The sequence below is a fragment of the Chrysoperla carnea genome, chromosome 1, assembly GCF_905475395.1.
Source record: "Chrysoperla carnea chromosome 1, inChrCarn1.1, whole genome shotgun sequence".
Taxonomy (NCBI): Eukaryota; Metazoa; Arthropoda; class Insecta; order Neuroptera; family Chrysopidae; genus Chrysoperla; species Chrysoperla carnea.
Genome location: NC_058337.1, coordinates 133566680 through 133587328, shown reverse-complemented (window position 1 = coordinate 133587328; position 20649 = coordinate 133566680). Strand labels below are relative to the sequence as shown.

Here is a 20649-nt window from a genome sequence, read left to right as displayed (position 1 = left end):
GTTTTGAAAGTTTCCACGAAGAAAATTTTCAAAAATGAGTTGGTACGAGTTTTCACGTTTTGTTTATCAGTTTTTCATTCCGTAAACACGTAAATCTGACTGGTTCTAATACAGCCGTAAGTTTTACGTTTAACTTATCCACCAGCCGATGGCGTTAGTGCTTGTTCACTTTTGTGCATTTGGTGAATTTTGTGGAACAAAATGTCTCAGAGGGCTTATAGATTGAATAATTCGGTCCAAAATTGTATCCAGCTCGTACTCTAGATTGCCTCGCTGGTAAGGTTAAGGTAGGTTATATTGGCTGTCCAGGGAGGACACACTAAGGCTGTAAAGCCATTTGGGATACCATACACGTGTTTTACCACCTTTCCCGCTAATAATTTCAATGATCAGCTCCGCAATTATTTTGAGAGGCTAAGTATACCTCCTTAATGTATATACCATTCACTACACCAGCCCATCACAACTATTAATTAAATTAATTTTTGTTGTGATGGCGAGAATCGAACCCGCTAACTTAGGCATATTGCGAACGAAATTGGTTACGCTTTAGCCAACTGAGTTACTAGGGTTGACATTGCTTCGTATTGTTGGATACAAAAATTAAAATTTAATGATCAAGAAAACTTAGTGTTTAAAAATTTTACTTCCAAAGTGACATATTTGTTATTTAAAGCTAGACTGATCGTTTATAATCATTTGTGACAATAAAAAAAAAACGAAGTAGTGAGTTAGTTTAGTGAGTTTCCACGTAATTTACAATAATTTAAAGTGGCTAAGATTTGACTCGGAAGAATTTCAGTGACCCAACAGAATAAACAAGATTGACTCTATTAGTATCCCTAGACACCTCTATTACAAACGTAAAACATAGGCGGACCCACACCAAACTCATCCTGTATGTATTTTACATAGTACTCGCACAATATGAATGCAAGTGAAGAAATATCTTTATAATTTTGGTAAACCCTTTTCATTCAATTCATTCATTCATTTACCTAACCAAGAGATATTTAACTTCATTTCCATTTGTAGTACATCATTTGATGTGGGTTTACCTCACAACTACATTCACGGTGCTACTACGTTGCTACGTTGCTACAATACTAGTACTATAATAATCATTCTAAAGTGTTTGTGTTAGTAAATTTGAATTAATAGACTGTAGGTATCACTTAGGAGGTTTCATTTTTGATATGTTCATCATCTCTCCGCAGCGAGTTAGTAAAACTATAGTATTCGTTAGTATTTGGTTTTTAAACGATGAACAGAGGATATATATACTGTTATAATAAAGTGGAAGCAATTACGCGAAATTCTTTATTGAAATTCTCCAGCGAAGTGGGTGGTTAATTGCTACGATGTGTATATAGTATTCCCCTGAAGGTATTTTCGGGAATTTTTTTTTTTGAAGTCAAATACTTGTTTTATTCTTTCTAGATTTTAATTTTAGCTACTTTTAGTTTTTACTGTATCAATTAATTGTAATATTAGTATAAAAATGACATAATTCTGCTTTAGTAGTAAAACTGATATGTGTGGAACTACCTATATTTGTACTTGTACTTGCTTTAAATTATCTCTATCTCCATTATCTTTAACTTCTGATGACTCACTTCCACATTTTTATACCATGTATATATGAAATATACATAGTATATTAAGTTTAGTCCCAAGTTTGTAACGCTTAAAAATTATGAGGCTAGGAAAAAAATTTTGTCATAGGTGTTCATAAAATCACCTAATTAGTCCATTTAAGGTTGTCCGTCCGTCCGTCCGTCCGTCCGTCTGTGGACACGATAACTCAAAAACGAAAAAAGATATCGAGCTGAAATTTTTACAGCGTACTCAGGACGTAAAAAGTGAGGTCAAGTTCGTAAATTAGCATCATAGGTCAATTGGGTGTTGTCCTACGGACCCATCTTGTAACCCGTTAGAGATAGAACAAAAGTTTAAATGTAAAAAATGTTCCTTATCAAAAATTAAACAACTTTTGATTGAAACATTTTTTCGTAAACATCACTGTTTACCCGTGAGGGCGCCAATTAGGCGGAAATTTTATAATATGTACTATACTTGATTATCAGTTATGTATGTGTCACATGTTTGTATGTGTTATGTGACAAAGAAATCAACACTGACTATGCATGGTATTTCAACAATTAACTCAGTCAATTGTTTGTTTTCACTTGTTTTTAATGAAAAAATATAAAATATTATTAAAAAATACAAATTGACAAATTATAAAATATTTTTCCATATTTTTAAAATGTATGACATGCTGAATCGCTTAAAAAAGTTTTAATTTTCTGGGTGGTCTAGGTCGGTTTTTTAGGTCTCGTTTTTATACCATGCATATATGAAATATACATAGTATATTAAGTTTCGTCCCAAGTTTGTAACGCTTAAAAATATTGATGCTACGAAAAAATTTTGGTATAGGTGTTCATAGAATCACCTAATTAATCCATTTCCGGTTGTCCGTCCGTCCGTCCGTCCGTCTGTGGACACGATAACTCAAAAACGAAAAAAGATATCGAGCTGAAATTTTTACAGCGTACTCAGGACGTAAAAAGTGAGGTCAAGTTCGTAAATGAGCATCATAGGTCAATTGGGTCTTGGGTCCGTAGGACCCATCTTGTAAGCCGTTAGAGATAGAACAAAAGTTTAAATGTAAAAAATGTTCCTTATAAAAAAATAAAAAACTTTTGTTTGAAACATTTTTTTGTAAACATCACTGTTTACCCACGAGGGCGTTAATTAGGTGCAAATTTTATAGTATGTATTAATATAGGAATATCAGTTGTGTGTGTGTCTATTTAAAAGTGAATATCTTTTGTTATTTACGTGACGTCAAAAAAACAAACGACTGCGCATCAACACTGTCTATACATGGTATTTCAACAATTAACTCAGTCAATTGTTTGTTTTCACTTGTTTTTTTTTATATTTTACCTTTCAACCAGCAAACAAAACAGAACGATAACGTGCGATAAGGAACATAGTTCTAAAACGCCTGAAGTAATTATGGTATTGTCTGAATTGCGAAGGGAGATTGCGAATTAAGGATAGTTTACGTAGCAAAATAGCTAATTTAGCGGCCATCAGCTCCGAAATTTCCAAGATTATAATAAGCTTTCCTCTGCTGTTCCAACATGATATGTCAGGTGTCCCATCCCAACAATCCAGGTGAAATTTTTTAACGTAGTTCAACTTGGAGGATTACATCAAATTAAGTCATAAAATTTGACCTTGAATTTCAGGGGTTATTGAAAATCAACTCAAGTTCATGACTCAAGAGTGATAGAGAAAAAGGAAACATTAGAAAAGTGTTCTTTATGAAATAACAAATCATCATTGCTTGAAACATTTTTTCGCCATTCTTATCGCAGAAATCGATACAAGTTTTTTCATTCAATTTCCACAGAATTTAATCAGCTTTCAAAAATGTTTTTCCAGGGATAGTTTGATTATTCAAATGTTAATTATTTTGTAAATCGAGCGTGAACAAAAAGCTTATAAGGCGAGTGCAGACGGAATAAGATGAACTTTGTAATTTGCAAAGTTTTCTCTACTTCTTTCTTTTTCCAAACACGATCGCATAACAAACAATTTTATGTTCAATTTCCGCCATATTTATTAATTTTACAAAATTTGTTTACAAGAAAAGTAATTTGTTATTTTATAAACAACAACTTTCTAGTTTAGACTTACCGTTATCGATTCAGAGCATAAGTTGTTCCATACAGTATCTTGAAATTAAAACGTAAACAAGTTTTACTGTAGTCGTACAGTATATCATGTGTGCGTTTAAATAATGGTGCGTATATGAATATTCCATTACCTAAGTGTGTGTCATAGGTATGTGTTTAAACACTTGAGACTTGAGAGACTCACATGGAATGAATGTTTAAAAGATAAAGTGAGCTACTTGGTAATTTACTTAATCAATCTAACAACATATCCTTCTAGTATAGTCTACATGGATTAGAATAAATTTAATTATAAAGATAAACATATTTTAGAAAATTATTACGAACGTCTTAAGGTCTAATAACTGTCCAGTTTTAAAAAAAAAATACCCTCAAAATCTTACTAATTTAAACGTAGATCTCATTAAAATTCATATTAAAACCAGAAAATTGATGGCAGCAATATTCCCCGCTGACCTTTCATTTTTGCCTGCCCAAGAAAGTTATATTTTGACATTCTAGCCGTTAGGAATACTGTACTGATATTTTTTTAAACGTTTCTTCAATTATAGCAATCAATTTCCTACGAGTTTTCCTTTTTTAAATTCACTTTAAATTCCACCTTTGTATGTGTATATATGTATTGTATGCTCTATGTCATAAAATCTGCACAGGTTTTATGATTCTAAGCGCTGCAGCTATAACATATCATATAGTAATATCAGCTAGAATCTTAAAACATGGGCAGATTTTGTGACGAAGAGTATATATCCTACAATTTTGCCGCTTTTAATTAAATTTGACACTTTTTTCGATATCTGATTGGGCTGAAATTCTGCATGCACATGAATATCTATATGACGATTTTTAAATCGCTTCCTGCATATTTATTATACATGCGTTTTTTACTTTTAAGAATGTACGAGCGCCAAGGCAATTTTTGATAACTAGCTTGATTTTTTTCAATCAATAATAAAAATTTAACTGGAGCTGCCCGATTATTTAAATAAAATGACTTCATTATCCGATATCGATAAAACTCAGTATATAAGGTAATTTTGACCCAAAAAGTACAAAAATCGGGTGCATTTGATGACTGGTCGAATATTTTCTAAGCTACGGACTAAAATCGATCAAAATATTGCAGCCAATCATTAAATTAACCTGACTTTTATACTTTTTGGATCAAAATTACCCCATCCACCGGCTTTCATCAAATTCCAAAACAAAATTAATTTTTGCGATTTTCTCGATTTTTTCAAAGGAGTACCCTTAAAAAAATTGCAAAAAATCATGAATTAGTTTTTATCTCCAATTTCGATAAAACTCAGTATATAAGATAATTTTGACCCAAAAAGTACAAAAATCGGGTGCATTTGATGACTGGTCGAATATTTTCTGAGATACGGACTAAAATCGATCCAAATATTGCGATATCTCAGAAACGCTGCAGCCAATCATTAAATTAACCTGATTTTTATACTTTTTGGAGCAAAATTACCCCATTCACCGACTTTCATCAAATTCCAAAATAAAAGTTTTTTTTGCGATTTGCTCGATTTTTTCAAAGGGGTACGTACCCCTTAAAAAAATTGCAAAAAATTCAGGAATTTTTTAATCTCCAATTTCGATGAAACTCAGTATATAAGGTTATTTTGATCCGAAAAGTACAAAACTCGGGTGCATTTGATGACTGGTCGAATATTTTCTGAGATACGGACTCAAATCGACACAAATATTGCGAAATCTCGGCAACTCTTCGTTCGTTAAAGAAATATTTCTTCTTTATTTTGGATTAAAAATAAAAGTGTAATAACGAAAGCTTAACGTTAATAATGCATAAAAAATTTCCCAATATTGTATGTATAACAAAACAAAAATATGTATACATAAAGTACTTAGAAGTTTTCGAAATATGTAAGGTGAAAGCCACTCGAAAAAGCAGACACATATTATAAAGAAGAAGAATATTTGTAAACTTGTGCGTATAAACATAAAGTTACAGAAAACATTCCAGCTATTTTACTACAAGACTAAAACCCGTTTTGTACACTAAGCATAATCTCCAATATATTTTGTGTATATATACAAGCAGCTTGAAGATATGATACCACAAATAAATAAGTTCTGGTAAATATGACCTTTAAGAGTTAAATGAATTACTTTCTGATTAAGTAAAATCTCTATATATTATAAATGCGAAAGTAACCATGTTTGTTTGTTTGTTTGTTTCTTTATTTGTTTGTTTGTTTGTTTGTTACGCTTTCACGCTAAAACTAGCGAATGGTTTTTAATGAAAAGTGTACAGATATATAGCTCATACTTCAGAATAACACATGAGATATAACTTATAAAGATATATTTATAATAAAATTAAAAAAAATTTTTTAATTGATTTAATTTGACATTACCATAAATTACAGAATTCTGTAAAAGTAGTCACTTGACATTACCATAAATAATAGATTTCTGTAAAAGTAGTCACTTGACATTAAGATAAATTACAGATTTCTGTAAAAATAGTCAATGGGAAATATTTCACGGCCATTTTCTCTGACATACTCAATGAATAATTACTATTATACATTTAAAAAAATAAAAAACTATACATATATTTTACCTGTGTAAAACAATCCTTACCATTATTGCGAGTGTTATAGAAAGGGTATAAGCGAAAGCAATCTCTATCAATCTCTACTTTAAAACCGAGCGAAGCGGGTGGGTATCACTTGAGTGTTATATATATGGACTAGCAGCCAAAACCGGCGTAGCTCGGGTTAAAATGCATGTTCTATTCTATTAGCTTCTATTGTCCTTGTACTTTTTATTGTTAGAAATATTGTTTAATTTAATAAAATTTATATCCAGACAGAATATTTTAATATAAATAACTTACATTTAACAATAAAACTCTTGAAAAAAACACTTTACTTAAATTATTTCAATTTCAGAAAAAGGCCCAGAAAGTTCGTGTCCGGTTCTAGCTTGATAGTTCTATTGGTCGTCGAGAGATGGCGATAACAGCTCTCGGCGGTCAGTTAAAAGGTTATAATGATTATAGTTGTCGGTTTAAACAAACTTTCTAGATCATTTCTAGAACTTTCTTGATTAAAAATACTTAGGCTATGTACCATTAAGAATGGTTTCAATAAAAATTGTAATATTAATAAATCTTAAAAATATAAATGAACAGTACACATTTGCTTACGTCTTTAGTATCGTGATGATAGAAATTTTTGCAATTTTTGAAGGGCTTGAAAAATATTTATTTTCTAAAACTATAGATAGGTTGAAAAATTTTGAAAAATTAATAATTCAAAAAAAGATAAAATTATATGAAGAAGGTAGAAAAAGTTTCAACCACATAGTCTATTTGAAAAATAAAAACTTATTTATTTGAAATATAATCGTTATTGAAACGGTGTGTGAAAAAAAAAATTTGCCTAAATACCCATAAATTCATTTTAATGATGTTAAAATTGATTTTCCCATCGCTTCCACCATATTTTATATAAATACATTTTTTTAATCTTAAATTAAAAATTATAATCAAAAATACTTCTAAAGGGACAAGCTTTTATTGTACTAAAAAGTAGAAGATAATTTTATCTATAAGTCATTCATTCCTGACCATTTGTAAAAGCTTGAGGCGCTTAATAGCCAGGATGAATCGAAAAGTAATTAGGCGAGTAGATGAGGCGTTCCGATTCATTTGATATTTTAAATTAACCGCCTCAAGCTTTTACAAATAGTAGAGTACGAGTGACTTATAGATAAAATTATTTTCTACTTTTTAATACAATAAAAGCTTGTCCCTGAAAAAGTATTTTTTATTAAAATTTTTTTTTAATGATATATCCTAAAATATTTGATTTCAACTTTTAGGATGAAAACCAGGACTTTCTATTAGAAACTTAATATGGCACAAGAGAGGGGGGATAGGAAGAGATACACGTAAGTATAAACATTATATAGCTCAACCAAAATTCAATTGAATTGAAGCTCACATCCAACAATAAATACAACAATACCGGTTTTACTAGTATATTTCACTACTATATTTTTGATATATACATATATTTCGTTTTCATATTCGTTAAAACGATTCGTTGATATTCGTTTGTATCGTTTTATATACAAAATAAAATGATATATACTCGTTCGTTATACCATGTGAGAGGTTGTGTGCATGTACTTTAACTCTCTACTCCAAAACCTTCTAACTATAACTTGTATGATACAAGCGCGCGCGAATTCAGTATATGCGTTTAATTCATCGTAATCGGTGGTTTTACACAAGTTTCTAGAAGTTGTGACATAGAATATTTAACGAAAACATTACTCTTGATTGTTGTAAACTTTTGAAAAATTGTTTTGCGAGTTTTTGTTGTTGTTGTTGCGAAATTGTTGGGTTTTTTTTGTGTATTTAAAAAAAAAACAACGTATTGAGTTCTTTGAAAAAGTGTAAAAGTTTTGAAAAGTTCTATAACTTTTAGTTTTGTTGTTTTGTAATCTCGGAAAGGAAATTTTGATTTAAAAGTAGGTACCCAAATTTTTTTAAAGCGTTGTTTTAGAATGTTTTTTGACTTATTTCCCAAATTGTTAAATGTTTTTTTACCCGTGATTTTGCAGGTTTATTTATTTATTTTTTTTACTCACTTGCCCAAAATTATTAAATAATTTATTGCTCGTGATTTTGAAGGTTTGCAATGTTAAGCCTATGCGAACATTGTGAACTTATTAATAAAATACTTTTCGAATTTCGAAAATTATGGTGACTAGTTTCGCAAATAAATTAAAATAAAAAGTAATTATTTTGTTGGAAATAAATTTGAGATACCTTTCATAAAAGTAAGAAAACAAAATTTGGTCAGAGACTTTTTGGTTAGAGATCTTGAAATTAAGAAGCTTGACTAATTGATTAATAAAAAAACAATTTAAAACAAAATTTGGTCAGAGACTTTTTATTTAGAGATACAACGTATATTCATTGTTTCAAAACTTATCTAAGATCTTGAAATTAAGACGCTTGACTAATTGATTAAATATTCGTATTATTTTGTGAAAGGAATCTCACATTTAATTTCAAGAAATTATTTATTCACTATTTTAATATTTGTTTCGAAACTTAATCGTTTTTTTCTAAGACGAAGAGCTCTTGATCATTGGTTTAAAAGAATTGATTTCCGTGTGTTTGAGGCAGGAACTTGTCGCTAAAGTTTTTAATGCTTTCTATAATATTGAAAAAATCGTTAAAAAACTTTTCACAAGCACGCAAGACACAAGGGAAAACTTTCTTGGTAGTTTGAATAAAAATACAAAAATTTTTTTGTAAAAAGTTCAGAATCTTTCTTGTTCAGTTATTTTATCCTAGGTACACGCAGTGCGAGTGCAAAGTAGTGATCATCAGCTAGAATTAGTTCATGGTACTTATTGCTCAGGTAGATCTCTTTTTACTCACAATCTTTGAGAATTTGATGAATAAAAACTGCTTTAAATTTGAAATAAGTATTTACTAAAAATAATTTACCTTTAACTGGAAGAACTACATATAGAACTTTCTGGGTTACTTCTTAGAAGATGCTTATTATAACATAAACGATGTTATTGTCTAGGTTAAATTCAGCATCAAAATAGCGAACATTAAAAAAATGTTTGAATTGTTAAAATAATTGCAATTAAGTAAAAATCGACTGACTGAATGGTAATCAGAGAAAATAAAATAGATCAAAATATTTATAGGCCCGGAATATTGTTGTAATTATGAGTTGGTTGGGTCGAGTTTGTCGACTGTAGAGAAGTTGATTGGGTTCAGAAGTTTTTAGCCGTTACATACATTATAAAAATTTTTTGTTAAAATGTGTCCCCATTTGTGATAAAATTTTTCATCACAAAGCACGCTTTTCTTTGAAAAATGTAAATTTTAAAATTTTTTTCAAAATAATCGTAAATGAAATATGAAAAAGTTATTTTAGCTCGACTGTTTGTTCTTGTAAAATTTAGTTAAAAAATGTTTAGGAAAACTTTCTTGAAGGAAATATGAATAATAATTAGTTAAGATTTCGATAAATTATTTTAAAAAATGTAGATTTTATGATTTTTTCGAAAGGAGAAAATCGAGTTCCAATATGTTGGGAAAATTTTTTTTGGAGAAAAGAAGGATGTTAATTTTCTGAGATTTCGATAAATTATTTACCTAAATTAAAATGTTTCGATTTTTATATTCTTTTAAAAAATGTTAAAACCACAATAGAAAACTTAACATTTTAGGAATGTGAACCAAAAATATAAATATATAATTCGTAAAAGCTTTAATACTTCCATTAAACCACAAATATATATATAGAAAACTATTTCATTGATAATTAGAAATTTTAATTAAATTTATAACAAAATAATTATTTTAAAATTATCTGGAAGTTTATCACAAAGTTCATTATAACTTTTAAGGTGATTTGTACCAAAATGTCGACAATAGTTCACTTACTATAGTGAATAAATAGTTACTCGTATCGTACAAACATTGAAAATTGCTACTCATGCAAGCAAATGAAATTTGTATTTTCTGTGTAATTTTTGCAGTATCTGTTTAGAAGACGTGGGCCACATCCAGTGTGAGTAAGAACTTGCAAGTCTTAAAATGAGGTCTAACTTTGAGATTTTTTTTTTAGTAAAACTTTGTGACTACTGACTCTATGATGAGTGCAGCATAAACATATTAGGCCCAATAGAGAATATTCATGAAATTTAAATTCGGTTCAAATTTTTTTTTTCCGTAATTGGCTAGACATTTCAACTAAACCATTAGTTTAGTAATTATTATATTTTTAATTACTTAAAATTGATTAAGAGTGCAAATTCAGTCAGAAATTTTAAAACGGACACATCGTCATAGTATTGGCTTGTCAAATTCGTTGACATACTGTATGATATTAATTACTTATAATTTGTATGATATTACATTGAGTTATATTATTCTACGACTTTTTATTAGAAAACTTAATAATAACGAGTGTAAATTCTGTGTTGTAAATACATGTTTCTAAAGTGTAAATTATACATTGAACTGTCATTTATTGACAGGTCACATATTAATACGTCATCAACAAAGAGCGCCAAAAGACTGCGTAAAGGATACTTTTTTAAAAATTTATCTGAAAAACTTAAATTCAAATTTATTATTAAAACAATTATGGCTAAAGGTATTGGGTTTTCCTCAATATACGCTTAAAGTAGTACTATCGTTAATAGACTTTCCTTTCAAAATTTAATGAAACTTTGCATAGTTACCCATTATTATATCATAATTAACCAGTTAAATTTTTAGGGGCCTTCAGAGAACTGAAAATCTGAACGTCCAGTTTTGTGAAATAAAATAAAATCTGTGATTTCCCATAAGGATCAATGTTAAATTATCTAAAAAAATATCTTTTTTTCAGTTTTCTGAAGGCCCCTAAAAATTTAACTGGTTAATAATGATATAATAATGGACAACTATGCCAAGTTTCATTAAATTCTGAATGCAAAGTCTTTTACCAATAGTAATATCTTAAAGTAATCGCTTTCATTTTTCCAGTTTTATCATGTATTTTTTTTTTGTCATCAAAATTATGAACAAAGTCAAGTTTTTTGTGGCTTTATTCCCAGATTCATCTTAATCTTTTTGATGAAATGAATATAGTTCTTCAAAAGCTTCACATATTCAAATAGTGATTTTCTGTAGATCGGCATTATTTCGGCAATTGAGCTCTTGATTTTTCTTTAATTTCTTCATAAACAAACAGAATTCATGGTTCAAATTAGAAACGAAATTTTTTTTTTTTTTGAGAAACTACCATAAAAAGTTTTATATTTTTTATAATGAATTTTTTTTTTCAATATCATGGAAAATACAACTTAAAGACTTCAATTAAAGACTTGAAAATTTTCCATTCAAAATAAAATACAATGAAAAAGGATATATGACAATCGAAAATCAATTGAATATTGTGTTTAAATAATTTATACGTTTTTATTGAAATTACTGTCGAATGTTAATAATAATTATTTGGAAATGATTTATTGTGTTGATATGTTAATGGTTTTATTCATATTTACCCCATATTGTTCTTTTTTTAAACTAGAACAAACGGTCATTTAACGATTGTATCTTTTATAGAATATTTCAGGATTATACTGTCATTATATGTAAAAAAGTTCTATATCCAAAAAAAACAAAATTTAACAGTTAACCACCGAAAACAAACAATTGACTGAGTTGAGTTGAGTGAATTGATTGATCAAATACCATGTATAGCCAGTGTTGATTCTTCTGTCACATTACACATACACACATGTCACACATATAATGATATTCTGATATTCCCATATAAAACATATTATACAATTTGCAAATAATTTGCGCTCTCACGGGTAAACAGTGATGTTTACGAAAAAATGTATCAAACAAAAGTTTTTTATAAGGAACATTTTTTTCACTAAAACTTTTGTTCTATGTCTATAATAATAATCATGGGGGTTTAACCTCCATGTTTATGACATACGCCTTATCACAGAAGCCACCCACATCATTATTTGTTAATCTTTATTTATTCAATTACAAACATATAAACATTTTTGATGTGGGTGGAATCGGTTACTTCGATCTTAGTCAAGCGACGACAATGTGATCAATTCTGCACTCCCATTAATTATAAATTGATCACACTGTCGCTGCCTGGATTCGAATCCGCAACCTAAGTCGAAATAGTCCAACGTTCTAAGACTAACGCCTTAGACCGCTCGGCCATTTAGGCTCTAACGGTTTACAAGATAGGTGCTACGGACCCAAGAACCAATTGACCTATATTTTTCATTTACGAACTTGACATCACCCAAGCACAATATAATATCAGCCTGATATCTCTTTTCGTTTATGAGTAATCGTAGTAATCGCTAGAACAATGAAAATTGTGAAAATTACCCGGATTTTCGAAAAATAAAAGTAACCAGGGCAGATAGAATATGAGTACCTAGAACATATACAAATTTCTAATCGATAGAGTAAAAGGTATAATCGCAGTACTTGAAATTCAATTGAAACTATAACCATTCTTATCTGGAAAACCGCTTTTCTTTATAAATATTTTTTCCAACAACGAATGTTTAAGAGGAGTCTTAAAAAAATTATAAAGTTTCACGCCAATCAAATAATTATTTCACGCCATTGAAAAATCTGTGAAGCACCATCTAGCTATCTTTGTTCCACTATAAAATACGAATCATCAACAAAAAGGTATTAGGTAAAAAATGAAGTTGACCACCATTCAACCTAGAACCTTCCAACCAAAAATTAACATGCATTTGGAATTGATGGGGCCTTGCAAATGATCTAACTTTTGAAAAAAATTTTCTGTATTTGATTGATTTTTTTAATTTTTTTTGTTTTTTGCAAATGCTATTAATTCTGCATCGAACATAATTAATATGTTAAAAATCATTAGTTAAACTGTAAACATAATAATTTTATATCAAAAAAATTGTCAAAAAAGTCTATTAAAATTTTGTTCATAAAATATTTTCCATTGAAAACATTCTCACCATATTCTGTTTGAGCTTTGCTGCTGCATATGACAACAAAAAAATGAAATTTATTACAATTTCATAAAATCTATCAAAATATTTGTAAAATTTCTATATACTATTTAAATGTTACGGTCAAAGTCCATAACCAGTCAGAATCTGTTCTGACTATAAAAAAGCTGTCCATATCCAAAATTGGCTGAAACTTCCAGTCTATATAGATTTTGATTGCAAAAATTAGTCTATTGACAGCAAGCTTCAGTCAAAATCGACTTTGACTAGACAATATTGATCTTGGTCAAGAATTGTAGTGAAAATAGCTTAAAATCCCAGAAAAGGAAGAAAATATACCAATCCTGAATTTGTTTTGTAAATAACATTGGTCGCTTATTTCTTATAAGCAACCCTATATGAGCCTACTTGTTCGTGTTTCTAATTGTGGCACTTTGAATTGCACAACAATCCTTTTGGGAATGAAATTCCTGAACGTGACTTGCCATGGTGAGCTCACTGGTAGAAATCGTCGCGTAACTGTGTGAGATGCTCTTTATAAGTAGGTTATTATTTTAAAACCTCTTACAGTGTTAAATTTATAGATTTGGGCTGTAAAATTTGCTTTGAAAAACCATTCTTCATCTTTCAAAAGCATGATAAATATTTTACTATAAAGAAAATTGCCCCCACTAAATCATGCCAGGCGATGATATTTCGTATGATTGAATATTACAAGAACATTTTTTACATAGGAAAAATTGCAAATTAAAAATTTCATAGGTCACTAACGCCCCCCAAATTTCCAACCAGGTTGTCGATTTCACCATCCAAACATTCGCAAGTTATCAACTTTAATATTTTCAATGTGCCTCAATTATGTACTCAAAAATAGTCACTCAGCTTTTAGACTATTATAACATATTTTTTACTGAATTAATTTGACTTAAAATTTTGGTGCTACTCTTTTTAAACCAATATTGTTCAATCAAAATTAATGTTTAGTCAATATCGATATTGACTAGTTTTTCTTTTGTCAGAGCCAATTCTGACTGTTTATGTCTCAGAGCCAATTTAACTGTTTTGATGGTACATAATATTCTATCCCTATATATTATAAATGTGAAAGTAAGGATGTTTGTTTGTTTTTTGTTCATTTGTTTGTTTTTACACATTCACACAAAAACTACGAATGGTTTTCAATGAAACTGTACAGGAATATAGTTCATACATCAGAATAATATATGAGCTATAAATTATAAAGATATAGATATTAAAAAAAATTAAATTCAATCTAACATTTACTATTTTAAATTTTTACAAAAATCTTTAATTTATGGTTCAAAATGATGATCACAGATGGAGCAGAATGATCATCACTTTGGATGAGAAATAAAAGATTTTTGTAAAAATTTAAAGCAGTAAATGTCACAATTCATGGCCACCTTTCCCAATATACTCAATGAATTTTGACTATTTTACAATTTAAGAAATTGAAACCTGGAGGCTATAAAGCGGTGGTTTTTACTTTTAAGCCCAGTGAAGCGGGCGGGTTTCAAGCTAGTGTATAATAAATATATCATCTATAACATAAAATAAATAAAATATTTCAATTTATTTATTATTTACAAAACCCACAAAAATATTTTGAATATTTTTCATAAAAATACCAGAATATTAGGAAAAAAATTAAATTTCATTTTATTAAAATTAACGGTAGATATTTTCTGATATTAAGGAAACTGACGAAGATTTCTTCAAATTTTCGCAAGAAAAACTTAAAATATTAACAAAATAAAATTTTAGAAAAATTAATTTCTATGTATCGTTGTTTTCTATCAAAAGTTTCTTATGGCTTCTTCTCACATATTGCGCTTTTTAATTTTCACTGCGTAATGATCTAGATGTCATAAAGGCAGTATTTGTAACTAAAAACAAACTTCTTAAGGTATTTCCAGTTCCTATGCTAAAGAAATGGTAAAAATTTTCTTCGACAAAATTTAACGAGAACTTAATCAGGCTTACTATTATATTCAAATTTTTCAGAAATTTTCTCTATTTAAAACATGAGAATTGGAAACGTAGGCCTAAGCCTTATTTTGACCAATTTACGTCAAAATAAATTTCTCGAAAAAGAAAATTAATATCTAAAATTTTTTATTTATTTTATTTTTAAAACATTCTTTTCAAATTTCCTACCTTTTTTTAATTTTCTCGAGACAATTTTTTGATATTGTATAAAATAGCTTGGAGGACAGTAATTTTTACATACTTTGAAACTGAGCCTGTGAAAAAATAGCCCAATTTGTCGATAAGTTTGAATTACTTTGATATTTCAATTAAAGATATTGAATTTTACTTAATCGTAAGTAAAAACAGAAGTGAGTTAACAAAAAAAATAAAAGGGTGTATAACGACAAAGTCACTTATATTAACGAAGAAAGAATAAAGAGAAACCCAGAAAGAGTGGGAACGTGAAACAACAAATTAGTAAAATAAATATTAACCACAATATAAACACAGTTCAAAATTTATAACTTAATAGTGTGTCACCTGATATCAAAAAATATACCGACTTGATACCTTTCTGTCAATGAACATTACACAGGAGAGGAAAAGAAACGATATTGATCATAGAAATTATGGTACAAATATTTTACCCATTTTCACAATTCCTCGGCATGGCCAAAATGTCAACAACAAAAATCCCAAATATTACTGACAGAAATTTAAGCCGTATGTATCTACTGGCTTGATTAAATCAATTGGTTGTTCGATTCCCTTTCGTGTGTTGCTTTAACATGGCAATCTTAATCATACTGGGTCAATAAACAAAATGTAATTTTAATGTCATATTTTTAATTGAAACTTTCCCTAAAATTCGATGTATATGTTCGAACATCGAATTCAATTTTTAAATTGGCAAAATCTTTAATGGAATCGCCTGTCTTGAAATCTACTTTTAATTCCATACTCATTATGATCAAATTTATCAATTTATCTTGCGTCATGATTGATTGCTAATAGTTTTTTTATTATTTTCAATTTTGAAAAAAGCATTTCATTTTTGCTAGTTTTATAGAAAGTATTAAATATCTTTGCGTAAAGATGTTGAAATATTGGGAAACACGGGCATTAAAATATTGGAATAGTACATATTTACGATACAAGTGGGATAAGAGCATTCTTAGCTAATGCTTTGGAAATTTGCACTACGAGTGCGTAGCACTATGTTTGGTGATCGTAGAAGAACGTTAATAATGCGTTATCACACGTATATCGTACAAATTATCAACGCTGTTCAAATGTGAAAATAAACGGTAGGTATTATTTAAAATTCGTTTTGAGTATCTCAGAAAACTAGAACTAAATTAGTTTTGTCACCAAGTTGGCGCTTTCCGCCTCCGAGTGAAATAGCAAACACACCACAGAAGCAAGTAAAGAATGTCTCAGATCTCATGTATGCCCCCGTGGGCTTCGCCTCAGGTGACAATGAATATAGTACTGATTTAGATCTTGACAGAAATTTGACAAATTTGATTGATTGCAAATACGTGTGGCAATTTCAAATAATTTCACCTAAGAAAAATGAGTGCGCTAAATAGATCTTATCTCACGGACAGAGATAAATATATGAAACATCGCTTGAAGTTTTACGTTTATTTAGAACTAACGAATAAAGGTAGTAATTCAAACTCATTAAATAGATCTTCGCCTTAAATATCCGATCTATTTTCATGTGGGATGCCCATAATTGTATGGGTATACTCAATGGTTTTAATATAATTTGTTTATTAATGGTAATTTTTGGAAATAACGATTAGATGATTGTAATGCACTTCCTAGGTCCGCACCATTGACTTTATGGTACATAGACTAAGCATCGTCTATCTTTCCGTACAGAGGCCTGCTAACATCTGAAGTAATAGGGTATTCCACTATTTTTGAAAAAGTACTTCAAAATGTTGATTTTGCTAATAAAAAGCCACAAAAAATTTATTTCGGAAAAATACACACGCTTTCTTGCCAAAAACTTAAATTAAATTTTAAACTTTTTTTAAACTGTCAAAAACACGGGCATTCAATTTGATGACGTAATATGGGTATCACTATACGAAATAACACAAATAAGCTTGACAGATATATTCAAAGATATCTGATTAAAATAAATATAAATACTTATTATCTATGTATTTATTATACCCAGCTGTCTACACTGAACTAACTGATAGTCTATGACTCATACCGCTGTGACACCACAGCAGGGCTTACCCGGGTTTTAGGTCACGTGATCTACAGTTTAAAAATTACAATTTTTAATTTTAACATTTTAAAAGAAAAATGTGCTTTTATGACTCGAAATCAGAATATTTAAGTATATTTTTACATAAATTTTAACTTTTTTCAAATTTCATGATTTATTTTTGACTAACGATAATACCCTATTAATTGGGAAACAATCTAGGGACATTTATCAAACAAAACACACATTGACTGTAAAATTTTCATATCAGAAAATTTTTATTACATAAAACATCTTAACTTCACTGAACATTTTCGCTTTTTGACTTAAAAAAAATACTTATCACGTATCATTTTACACTTTTTCTTACGCATCTGCTATAGATTTGACCTATGCAATTACCTCAGATGTTGGCACGCTTAAAATCTTTTGACACTCACATCAAGTCGGTACAGTTTTTGATGTCATGTGACGTACTACTATAAAAAAGTTTTCCATACCCTTGATTTTTTCATGTTTTTGAATGCTAATAATATAAAAATATATAAAAGCATTCAAAGAATTAAAAATTAAATTAAAATCTTTCAAACAAAAAAAAAAAAAGAACGATATTTAATACCTAGTGACTACCACGATCATGATGATGATATTATTATTATTATTATTATTATTATTTTTATAATGTGGTGGAAAACATAACAGACACAAAAAAAAAATGGAGAAAAATTGTTGTTTGGAGGAAAACACAACATATACAAATGAAAATATCAACACGTCAACAATTTAATAAATAATAATTATGAATTGTTTTCTCTACTTTTTTGAAGTATAATAATTAATGGATTATTGTACTAGAAAGTTTGTTTTTTTAACCTCTGTGTTTATAGTCATTTCGAAATTATCGGTACACATAACTTGAAAAATGAATCAGGGCTTTCATCCTGACGCAACTCGTATTTCTCAAGGTTTTTATGCCTTTGATAGCTAGAAATACTTCTTTTAAGAAACTTAAAGATTTTTTTTTTCTGAGAAAAGGCGGATCACTTCACGAACAGAAAATGAAGTTGGATTTCAAAAATCTTTACTAGTATGCAAGCTATAAACGTTTAAAATTCCTAATTATAAACATAGAGGAAGATACCCACAAGTGACGTCTTACGTGGGTGTTGCTATAGAGATAAGAAATAAAACACTGTTTTGCTAAAAGAAGTTTTTCCTTCAGGTAGTACGAACGCCAGATATCGAACAATTTTATTTTTATACCATGTATATATGAAATATACATAGTATATTAAGTTTGGTCCCAAGTTTGTAACGCTTAAAAATAATGATGCTAGGAAAAAAAATTTGTCATAGGTTCATAAAATCATCTAATTAGTCTATTTCCGGTTGTCCGTCCGTCCGTCCATCTGTGGACACGATAACTCAAAATTGAAAAAAGATATCGAGCTAAAATTTTAACAGCGTACTCAGGACGTAAAAAGTGAGGTCAAGTTCGTAAATGAGCATCATAGGTCAATTGGGTCTTGGGACCGTAGGACCCATCTTGTAAACCGTTAGAGATAGAACAAAAGTTCTTTATTAAAAAAAATGTCCCTTATCAAAAATTAAACAACTTTTGTTTGAAACATTTTTTCGTAAACATCACTGTTTACCTGTTTACCGTGAGGGTGCTAATTAGGCGGATATTTTATAATATGTACTATACTTGATTATCAGTTATGTATGTGTCACATGTTTGTATGTGTAATGTGATAAAGAAATTAACACTGACTATGCATGGTATTTCAACAATTAACTCAGTCATTTGTTTCTTTTCACTTGTTACTTTTCGTCTAATGTTTTCTAGTTATAACATTTTCATCATTAAAATTAAAAATACATATTTTTTTAAATTTATGTCTTAATTAGTCTGGCAAAATGGTGTTTTTTTGTTTAATAATTTATTAAGGTTTAAACTTTTATTTAAATAGTTTTTTTTTTTTAATTTCCACCGACGAGTTTTGGAGAAATGTATGAAAACATATCATCCACATCTACCGTTTTTCAGAAATGATTTAGACTTACTTCAACTTCATTTTAAAAAAAATCAAGCACCAAAATTGCCCTGGTGATCGTTCATCCTTAGGCTAGGTTAAGTTAGGTTAGGTTAGGTTAGGTTATATTGGCTGTCCACGAAGGGCACGATTAGGCCATGGAGCCCATTCTGACCACCTTCTTGTTTTTTACCACCTTGTCCGCTGATAATTTCATTTATCAGCTACTCAATTATTTCAGAGGCTGAGTGCACCTCCTTCATGCATATACCATGCACTATATCAGCCCATCACAATTACTAATTAAATTATTTTTGTAAAGACGGCGTGGATTGAATCCGCTACCCTAGGAATATCGCGGACAGAATTGGTTACGCCTTAACTAACTGAGCTACCAGGGTTGACCTCGAACATCCTTAACCCTAGTTAAAATAAAAAAGATTTCAACCAAAAAATTATATACATTTTTACTTATTGTTGTTGTTTACATTTAATCATGCACACGATATTTACATCATGGTCTATTCGGCTAATTTTGATATATAATATGTTACACATTAGTAAACTAAATATTGACAAATATCTTGCCTAGTAATCTTAATTAAAGAGAATTGAAAAAAATACACTCGAACCAGGACTCGAACCCGGACTTCTTGGATTCATGTCAAGCGCCCTACCAATTAGGCTATTTTAAAAAAAATTTTTTTTAATTCTCTTTAATTAATATTACTAGACAAGATATTTGTCAATATTTAGTTTACGAATGTGTAACATATTATATATCAAAATTAGTCGAATAGACCATGATGTAAATATCGTGTGCATGATTAAATGTAAACAACAACAATAAGTAATAATAATAAATAAGTGGATAAACAAAATTAAAAAAATCATTGAGTTAAAAAAATTGCATTCGTGCCTAGAACTCGAATAGCCTATTTGGTAGGTTGCTTGACATGGATCCAAGAAGTCCGGGTTCGAGTCCTGGATCGAGTGTATTTTTTTCAATTCTCTTTAATTAAATACATTTTGTTTGAAATTTCCTTTCATTCTTAATTATGTCTTTACACAGAAGTGGTGAGAGTATTTCATACCAACCAAAGTTTTTTTTTTCCCATATTATGTC

At 29.2% G+C, this 20649-nt stretch overlaps 1 protein-coding gene across 1 annotated transcript in view; it reads left to right on the top strand.

Annotated features, from left to right (window-relative positions):
• Nucleotides 1-8178: 8178 nt before the first annotated feature.
• Nucleotides 8179-20649, top strand: part of LOC123306093 (lachesin-like) — a 607394-nt gene continuing 594923 nt past the window's right edge. Inside the window, exon 1 of the mRNA XM_044887968.1 lies at nucleotides 8179-8231. The gene's annotated coding sequence lies outside the window, so the exon portion shown is untranslated. The remainder of the gene's footprint in view (nucleotides 8232-20649) is intronic.